This window comes from Durio zibethinus, chromosome 10 (assembly GCF_047325235.1).
Source record: "Durio zibethinus cultivar Kanyao isolate XHJ-2024 chromosome 10, ASM4732523v1, whole genome shotgun sequence".
Lineage (NCBI taxonomy): Eukaryota > Viridiplantae > Streptophyta > Magnoliopsida > Malvales > Malvaceae > Durio > Durio zibethinus.
This window is the reverse complement of record NC_143171.1, coordinates 28,033,146-28,044,072: the sequence shown is the minus strand read 5'-3', so window position 1 is coordinate 28,044,072 and position 10,927 is coordinate 28,033,146. Positions and strand designations below refer to the sequence as shown.

The 10,927-nt window shown below is 26.0% G+C and overlaps 1 pseudogene; it reads right to left on the bottom strand.

Annotated features, from left to right (window-relative positions):
* Positions 1-7,478: 7,478 nt before the first annotated feature.
* Positions 7,479-9,678, bottom strand: LOC111293451 (uncharacterized; annotated as a pseudogene).
* Between the last annotated feature and the right edge of the window lie 1,249 nt (positions 9,679-10,927).

Genomic DNA, 10,927 nt, shown 5'->3' with positions numbered 1-10,927 from the left:
AAGTATGTGATGATTGCTTTCTTCAATGGAATTTCTGTAACTCCCACCAAAAGGGAAATGATGATAAAGGAAACCTGCTAGAACTTAGGAAAAGCGAGTCCAATTTGTTGGGCAAAAACATTGGTTCCTTCATTGATTATGCATCACATGTTTGAACTAATCTTTTATCTCCTCTTCTAAATCAAGTTGATGGCAAATGGTTTGGTACGTGTAGTCGACTGAATGGAAGGATGGGACGGTCTCTAATTAGGAATGACAATGGAGTGGGTATCATATTTTTTAGATATTAGAATTTATTTAATATTTATAATATTCGAATCTGTTTAAATATTTATTTAAGTTGAATATTATCATTCAAATTTGAATCTGTTAAAATATTTGTTTATTTAAAATTTTCATCAGAACATAAAAAATAAAAATTTAATTTAAATTTTAAATTCACTATTAATTAATAATAAATAAAAGTTATCTTTTAATGTCTAAAACCTTTCATAAGTATAAAATTTTATATATTTTACATATATAAACATGTAATGAATTCGAATATGGATTTGAATATGAATTTGAATATATATTACTATTCATTAAAACTTAAATAAATTCAGATATTACATATTCAGAAGATATTATCTGTATCCACTTTAAATCTATCACAGATAGTAAATCTCTTATCCGAATCTATTAATTATTTATTTTTAATTATCCAAATCTAATATAAACAAATCGAATAATAACAATTATCTATTTATTTATTATCCATTGATATGCTTATCTCCAACTGATAACAGCCTTATCAATATATGTCTGTCAATTTTTGAATGTGCTAATATTTATCTGAAATATTAGACACCATAGCTCAATCCATGGAGTACTTAATTAGATTTTACTAGTAATAATTAAAAAAAAAAAAAACAGTCTTGAGAATCCAAGGATCAGAACATTTAATTCAGTTAATTTTTATAATTATATTTTTAAAATATAATATTTAATAATTTTGAAATTTAAACCTTAACATTTACAATATTTTTTAAAATTTTAAATTGTGACTTTATTTTTAGTGCAAAGATTGTTCACCTTCACATAAAAGTTTTTGGTTCGAGTTCAACAAATAATTATTTTGAATCATGATTTTCAACTATTATTTTTAAATTATTAAATATAACATATTTTGTCATAATTTAGAGACTAAATAATTTATTTATTCTTAAATTTTTTACCCAAAAATTTTTCTTGAATTATATGTGAAATAAAAAGGGATTTAAGTTTGAGTGAAAAGTGTTTCCCTATAAAAAATTTAGGGTGCAACAAACAAATCAAAATTTATGGTGACCTTTTTAAAAATCTATGGATTTTTTTTTTTAAAATTCAGTGAATAATTAAAATCTGGTTTTTATGTATCTTAATCGATCTGTTGGTTTTTTTTTTTTAATAAGCTTAATTAATGTTGTCAAACGCTATTAAATATATGAACTTATCAAATTTGTTTATTTCTTATATTGTATGTCAAAGTGGTCACACGCAGCAATGCTTTAATTTGCCGTATTCTAAAAGCTAGGGTTATAGCGACCTTTAATCTGCCGTACTTAAAAAGCAATTTTAATTGTTTTCAGTAGGAAATTTCAACACATAGATTTAGCTTGTACGATACATGCAATGACAAGGAATCAACCTCATGCAGTAGAAATTAAGCAATTTCATTAAGAATCTATAATAATTTTTTTAAAAGTAATTATTAAGAAATTTATTTATATATATTTTTCGTATTCAATACATTTCATCGATTTTTTTTTAAAATTAGATTTCTCAAGTAAAATTAATGAGATAATACATGTCTCTTATTTATATATATTAAAAAATAAAAATATATTATTTTTTAGTACTTAGGCAATTTTTGTTTTCATATGTGAAATATTCGGAAATTTATACAAATGAATATTATTTGGATAGAATCAAAGAGGTGTTCATCAAACAGTATAAGATAAATATGCTGAAGTTGTCATAAAAAAAATTCTAAATCTGAATTAATTTTATTCGTTTATCCATTTCTTTTCCTGACTAAAAAAATTCAAAATTAATTAAAAATCTTTTTGGTTGCGTCTGTAAAAGGTGAATTTCACTTTTCTCCTTCTTAACAAAACATCCCAACAAATGCTGTACAAAAAATTTACTTACATTAATGTAAAATTAATTATTTTATATAATTTATATTTATTTAATTTAATCATTATATTTTATATTTTATTCACGTAAATTATACATTTCGAAAATTGAATTAGTTAAAAATAAATGTTAATTATTATTGTAATTAAGATAGAATTTGAAATTTTAAGTTAAAAATAAAGGTATTAACGTAGAAACATTGCAACCTTTAATAGTCAAATTCAGTTAAAAAGTAAAGATTGCATTTGATTCATAAAAAATAAAATCTGTACTATGATTAACATTCTCTCCACTACTTAAAAAATAATAGTAATTTTTATTAATTTATTTAATGATTAATAATGCATGTTCACTTACCTAAATATCATTATAGATTTAAACGTGCATTATTAATTTTTAAATAAATTAATATAAATTTTTAATGAAGATGATTTTTTTTTTTATAAAAAAATCGTAACCAATAATATAAGATAAAAGCGACAAATAAGCGTGTTCCAACCATGAGGTACTTGATTTGAAGTCGTCGCCAATAATATAAGATACAAGTGGCTGATGATCGGACTATTTGATTTTTTGGGGTTAATTTTACACCCTATCGTGGTTCGAGGAAAAGAAAAAGACAATTTTTAGTGTGAAAGAGAAATAAGTGGCGCAAAATAAGCCGTGAATCTGTGGCATTTGCTTGCTCTATTTTTTTTTTTTTCTCTTTTTTTATCTACTTGTCAAATACTCTTAATTAAAGATGTAATTAATTTAAGTTCAAGTTTAATTTGAAATTCAAATTTTAATTTAAATTTGATTAAATTTGATTTTTTAAAATTGAGTTTGATTTGAAATAAAAAATGAGTTACTTATATTTATTCGATTCAATTCTATTTTTATATTTAATAAAAATTTAATTATTTATATTTGAATTTGAGTTTAAATTTGAAATATTTTATTAATTAAAATATAAAAATTTAATTAAGTTCGCAAGTTATTTGAATTAGATATAAAAATTATCTAATTCAATTCGATCGATAATTCAAATTATTTAAACTCAATAATAATCAAATAAAATTTAAAATTTTATTCGAATATAACTTAAAAATATTAATATATCATTTGACCATATAAAAGATGCCTTTTATCAAATATATATATATATATATATATATAAATAAAGGGTGACTAAAATCATCTGATTAACAAAAAAGAGAGGTTCAAATTTATTTTGTAGAGCATAAAAATTTCCACAGCAATGACTCACATTGTACTTCTATGATAGTAATTGTTTTAAAACAATACTAAGCTTCTAAATTTTGATTAATGAATTAAGAGTATATTTGGTGTATAGAATGACGTACAAAATAAAAATCAAATAACAAAAAAATTTTGTTAATGCGATTTTAGCTTAATAGCAAAGAGGAGAATATTTGGGATTTAGGGTTCCTTATTCAACTCTAAATTCATTTTCTCTTTCAATCATCGAGTTTAGAGTTTTGTAAAAGACTTTTTGCTATTTAATCGTGGAATTTAAGATTTTTAAGAGTTATTCGTAATCGTTTTGAGTTCCAAAAAATATATAAAATTTAAAAAATAAATAATAAAAATATTAAAATATTTGAAATTTTTAAAAAATTAAAAAAAAAAGGCAAGTGCATTATTCACATACAGGTTGCCATATGGTATGTTTAAACTTAAAGATCCAAAAATCACTCAAAAGCAAATAATTAAGCATTTGAAAATTAAATGTAGTATTGATTTACAACTCAAAGAATCAATAACCACAACCCACCGGATCCCAAATCATGATTATTAATTTCTCATTTATTTAAATTATTCTGCTGGGTTGGACCAATTATAGTTGAAAATTTTTCTCAAAACAATATCTAATCAATGCAATAAAAAAAAAACATAATGAACATATAGTATAATTTAATCGATTCATACAATCACTTTTAAATTATAACATTTAATAAATTTAAATTTTAAATTACGATATTTGTAATTTTTTCCCTTATCATCATATTACACTTTTTAAGAAATTAAAAAATTTGAGTATTATTTTTAATTAACTTTACCTTTTTTATATTTTTTAGTGATCTTAAAGAAATATTTTCCATGTCGACTTAATTAATATATTCAAACTAAGTGGATTATCCCATGGAAGGAGAATTTGAACATTTGATCATGAAAAAGGGATGCCACTTTTTTTTTTTTTTTTTGAATCACTAGCTGTACAAATTTGATTTCAGAGAAAGCAATAACAGCCACAAAGCTAGCTAGCTAATTGATGAGAAGGTTGGCTTCCTTTTCTTTTTTCCTTCTTTATATAAAAAATTCCTTTCTTCCTTGCTAGAATTTGAATCTCATTTTGTTTTTAAATATTTAATTGATAGGATATGGTTTGATGTGGGCGGTCAACGGAGGCACAAAATGGCCAAAGTTGTGTTTAGATTTGCTTGAATCTTTCCATGGTCTCACTCTCTCAAAAAGTGGAGTGGGGCACTCATTTAGCGTTTCCATGAGACAACTATTGATGTGTCATTTTTACATTAAAAAAATATAAAAATATGATATGATATATATAAATTTAAATTTAAATTATATAAAATTTTTGTTAAATAAAATCATAAAATTTTTAAATTAAAAAAAATAATATTTCATAAATTAGATATGAATTTTCACATTATAATATTTATTTTCTAATTAAAGATAATCTTTATCAAATTAATATTTTAAATAAAGAATTAATTTTTTATTAAAAAATAATAATAAATTATAAATATTGAGATTTAAATGTTAAATTTAAAAAATAATATTTTTTAAGAATGATTACATAAATTAATCGGATTAAGTTTCGAATTTAAATAAAGAATTAATTAAACTTACTAATTACAATATTTATATACTAATTACTAATTAAATAAAGATTTTGATTTTATGTGTAATATGAAGTGGAACATGTGATTTTTTCTAAGTGGGTTTTAACTACCCACTGAACAATTTTCTTTCCCTGATCTCCTTTTATTAGTCTAATAATAATAATCAGTAAGATAAAAAACATGCTATAAAAGTAGCCAATTTTGTGGAAAATTCAACAGAATCTAGTCAAAATTTTTTTTCTGTAATGTCGACGGGGCACTTTGCTCTTGGATAGAATCGGAGCACAAGTTGTAAAGCAACGTGTGTGATTGCCGTCGTTCGCCGAAGTTGACCTTCTTTTCCCTGTGTGTGTGGTTTTTTTTTTTTGAGGTCCCATGGTCCTTTGCCCCCACATGGACGCCTTCGCTTGTTGCTTTTATGCTTATATAAGGAAATCACTATCCATCAACTTGAACAGGGATTAGAATTTTGTTCATATTTAATAAAAGTTTTTTTTAATTTTTTATTCAAACAAAGATAAATAAATATTATATAAATAAAGCTATGTATAATTTTAAAATTTTTATCAAATATTAAAACGAGAACAAATAATATAATATTTATTTTATATCCATATTCATACTTTTTATATATATTTATATATATATTAAATAAATAATTTTTTATTAAATAATATAAATTAATAGTTTAGATTAATTAAAACTAATATATTTTTATTTAAATATATTTAAAATATATATAAACATGAAAGATAAAATTACAAAAAAATAAAAATAAAAATTTTAGTTTTTTTTTTTATAAAAGTTATAATAAAATAATTAAACGTACTTATATTAAATATCACGAGAAAAAAATATAAAGATGGATTTGAAATGCTCGTTAAATATGTACATAAAGATAGATCTAACATAAAAATATGAAGATAGGAATGAAAAATACTTTATCCATCCTATATCTTACCCATTAATATTTCTAATATTAATCAGCTAAAAATAATTCTTAATTGACAAATAATTAACATTAATACTCCATTTATTATTATCATTTTTATTTTAAAAAATAAAATATCTTAATTTTTTTACTTATGCATTAATGATTTAAATATTCAAATTTAATTTTTATTTAATTAATTTTAATAAAAAAACTTACGAGCTTCACTTGAAAATCTTTGAAAGTTCTAATTTATATTAAAAATTTAATTATTGTTTTGGTTATATCAAAATAGTAAAATCCTAGTATAAGCAAAGAAAAAAAAATCTGATTTAAAATAAAACTCTTAATATCCTCTCGATCGATTTTAATCAGGGATAAAATTCAAGTATTTGAATCTAAGTAATCTTAGTCAGCTCTTGTTTACTTTACTGAAAAATTTTTCTTTGAATTTTAAATATATAGTATTGTCAGTATCATTTGTACCTTCAAACGTCCGGTACAAATAATTTTCAAACAAAGTAATCAGAAATCCAGGAAAATTTTGTCAGATAAGTTATTGAAATGTCAATTGTTGGGGCAAAGAACAGGCTCATGGGTGTTGGAAGATTGTGTTTGGATTTTCCCTGTGATGTAACAGCCAGGAATTCCATTTCCTAAGAAATTATTTTCTCAGTTAATAAGTCTCCTTTACTATATAATTTTTTTTTTCCAAATTGTTTCAAATCTAATGGCATCAGGAGCAGAAAAAAACTGAACTGCGACAGTCAAAATGATGTCATATCTATCTAATGTAAGAGAATATTTCCTAACTATAAAAGAAAATATTTGGATTTCTTTTTCCTCTCTAATCAACCTATTAAGTATGTCATCACCTACGAATTTTTTATATTTGAAACATGTTAAATTATTTTCCAAATTAAAAAAAAAAAGGGTCTGAGTATGGTTCTGCCAAGTTGGGTTTTGGCCCTTTGGGTGATGAACTATTATATATGGGCTGAGATCACATTCCCATTGGCCTTTGGGTGGTTTTGTTTGATGGCTGAATCCTTTTTGTATGTCCCAAAAGATTAGACGTGGTTTTTTAGTGAAATTGTGAAGACCCATATCTAAATATTGTCGATAAATTTTACGATTTTATCTCATAAAAAACTTTTTAAAGTATCGGATCTTTGAACTATCTTGAAGTGGCATGAAGGTGTCACAGAAAGGATGGTTATTTTCTAACATATACTTTCAATTAAATGGAAGCATTTCAACTATGCTTCGTTCACCTTCTTTAGTCTCTTCAGGCAAAATGCGAAAAACTATACCCTTAAATGCAAAAAAATTGGTTTAATTATAGACCAATGGTTTGATTATCCATAATCCATATTGATAATTCTATACCTTTGTTAGATATGCTTTTATCTGCAATGTAAAATGAACTTTTCTTTCACTACAAGTTCAGGATTCATCACATCAATATCTCCCGGACTTGAGAGAAATAAGAGGGCAGTAGATACAAATAAAGCACACTGTTACAGTGAAACATGAAAAGTTTATTTCGAAACATGCAGTTTTTATCCAAGTACAGAAGCTAGATATATATAAAACAGGCAGCAAGTTACAGATCTTGATAATGGTTCTTCTATGTCAGTAAGTTGCCTTTTACATAGATTCAGGTGGTTGGTCTTCAGCTTATTTCAGGACCCAACTCTTCCTGTCAAAGACAATCAAGCCATTGAGACCATGGCAGCGTTGACAGTAGTCTGGTTCTGGTTCTGCCTCTGCCTGCTGACTGGGATTTTCACAGCCAGGCCTGAACCTCCAAAACAGAAATACTGACTTCTTAACCCTTTTTTGGTAGACCCTTGCTTCTCAACTGTATTTGGATTTTCATCATCAAGAGTTGGATTGGAACAAGATGGTCCAGCAATGTCACTCTGAATGAAAACTCCCTTTTGTTTATCCAATGAGCTAGGAGAAGAAATGGATGATTTTGAGAATGAACTCGAACGAGATCTTGGAGGGATAGTTAACTGTGGCATGGCCTGCATAACACCATGCATTATCCCTGAAGCAAGTTTTATCTTTGCAATTGGACTGGATTGATTACTCCTCACTGAAAGTGTCCTCTTGTTGTTAGGAAGTGATGAAGGCTTTGAAAATCTCTGTCTAAGTGGGATTGGAGTCTCCTCTGAGCAGTCCTCATTTGTCGTTTTCTTCAATCTTTTAGGCTTTTTCTCCCTCAGCCGAGGCCAATGGAGAACACTTTTCAATCTCTGCGCTGCATTATTCATAGAACCTGGTTTTTTATCAGTTGATGACTTTCTCTTTTCATCAGCTGAGTCAAAATCTGTTGAGGATGAACGACTCCTTCCTCCGCTACCGATATCACTGGCATCCGATGTAGTCTCAACACCTGTATACAAGAAGATTTCAGTGTCGGATATTCTGAAAGAAGTTCCAGGACTGCTTCCATGGCCTTGCATCTTTTATGTGAGAGGCAATTGCTCTTCTTGCAGTGTAATCCTGACAACCAAACATCCCCCCAGCTGAAATCAAATGTCTAATAAGTATATCTGATGAAGCAGAACGAGGCCTTTGTCTAAGAAGATCAAGAGGAGTCCTTCCATTTGCATCACGGATGTTCACATCAATTGCTTGTGCAGACATCAGGAGTTCAACTAGGTCAGTGTGAACATTCCCAATGATGGCCATGTGAAGTGCAGTCCTTCCATCATTGTTTTTAGCATTAACAATGTCTTCCATGTTGAAGTTTTTTGCATGTACTATTTGCTTCATAAGATTAATCTGTCGATACACTCTCCGAAAAGCAGGTGTTTGGAAACCAGACACCGCAAGACGGAGAAATGTTTCTCCAGCCTTGTTTCTTATAGAGATCAGCGAGGAAGATGCAAGAATCAAGGCCTCAACAACTTTTGCTTGACCCCTGTAAGCTGCAATATGCAACGCAGTGTTGCCTTGATCATCTACGGAATCGATGATATCGAAAGATGCAACAAGGTTTTTGACCACCTATGGAAATGAAATAATGCTTGTATTAGTAAGGTAAAAGAATCTGTCACCCGAAAAGATTAGATTCCTCTATTTCAAGTTACTAGGATGGCAAACCATTTGCCCTGAGTGCTGATTTATGCGGCTAAAATCTTCCTACTAAAATTCCATAACCATCAACTATATATATATGGGTATTACATATAGATGTGTCACGCTAAAGAAGTGGATTTTGCCACTCAGACAACCTTAACCACAAGGCATTGATCAGTGCTGAGCCAGTGTATGGTTAAGAATACATGAACAGAAACATTAAAGAAGCAATTTTTCCAACAAAGCAACAAGAACATAGGCAGAAAAAATATTTCCATGGAAGGAGAATTTGAACATTTGATCACGAAAAAAGGATGCCATTTTTATTTTTAAATCTCTAGCTGTACGAAATTTATTTCATAAAAAGCAATAACAGCCACAAAGCTAGCTAGCTACTTGATGAGAAGGTTGACTTCCTTTTTTTTTTTCCTTCTTTATATGAAAACACTTTAAGATTCTTTCCTCCTTCCTAGAATTTGAATCTCATTTTTTTTTAAATAATTAATTGATAGGATAGGGTTTTGATGTGGGCGGTCAATGGAGGCACAAAATGGCCAAAGTCGTGTTTAGATTTGCTTGAATCTTTCCATGTTCTCACTTTCTCAAAAAGTGGAGTGGGGAACTCATTTAGCGTTATAATCTTCCATGAAACCACGATTGATGCGTCACTCCCAATTAAAAAAATATAAAAATATGATATAATATATATGTATATATATAAATATAAATTTATTTAATATTTTTATGAAATAAAATTATAAAAATTTTAAATTAAAAAAAATAATATTTTATAAATTAGATACATATTTTTACACTATAATATCCATTTTCTAATTAAGAACAATCTTTGTCAAATTAATATTTTAAATAAAGAATTAATTTTTTTATAAAAAAATTATAATAAAAAGATTATAAATATTTTAGATTTAAATTTTAAATTTAAAAAATAATATTTTTTAAGAATGATTACATAAATTAATCAAATTAAGTCTCAAATTTAAATAAAGAATTAATTAAACTTACTAATTACAATATTTTTGGGCTTTCAACAAATTGGATATAGTAAGAGAAATTGGAACTTAATTCACAAAAATATATATATATATATATATATAAAATAATAAAGATTTTGATTTTATGTGTAATGTGAAGTGGAACATGTGATTTTTTCTAAGTGGGTTTTAACTACCCACTCAACAAATTTCCTTCCCTGATCTCCTTTTATTAGTCTAATAATAATCATCAGTAACATATAAAACATGCTATAAAAGTAGCCAATTTTGTGGAGAATTCAACAGAATCTAGTCAAAATTTTTTTTCTGTAATGTCGACGGTATGTGAAAAGCCATAAGAATGTTGAATTCCAAGCTTGTTTCAATGAATACGAGCAATTAATTAAATGAATGAAAACTCTTAAATATGGAATTATTTCTTTTAATGCAAATTACTTAAACTAGTTGAATTTTTTTTTTTTTAAATATGCAATCATCATCATATCAATATCGTAAAATCAACGTTTTAAGATTTAAAAAAAAATTTTAGAAAAAGAGAATAATAACAACTCTTATACGAGAAATATTTGAAATTAATTTGGATAATAAATTAAAAAATTTTATTATTAGTATTAAAAATGAAATATTTTTTATTAAGTCAAAAATCTATCTAGGATTTTTTTTTTTTATTGAAACAACCATTTAAGTTCGTGTAAAATCAGTTTCATTTTTCAGTTTTGGAGCAACAATTGAATCAAATCTGTTCCTTATTTAAAGTAATTCAAGTAATGAAGCCAAATTATGCCTAATTTTTTCGTTTAGCCATTTAAATAATATTTTAATACATATTAAAAAACCACATTTATTTCTATAATTAACTAATT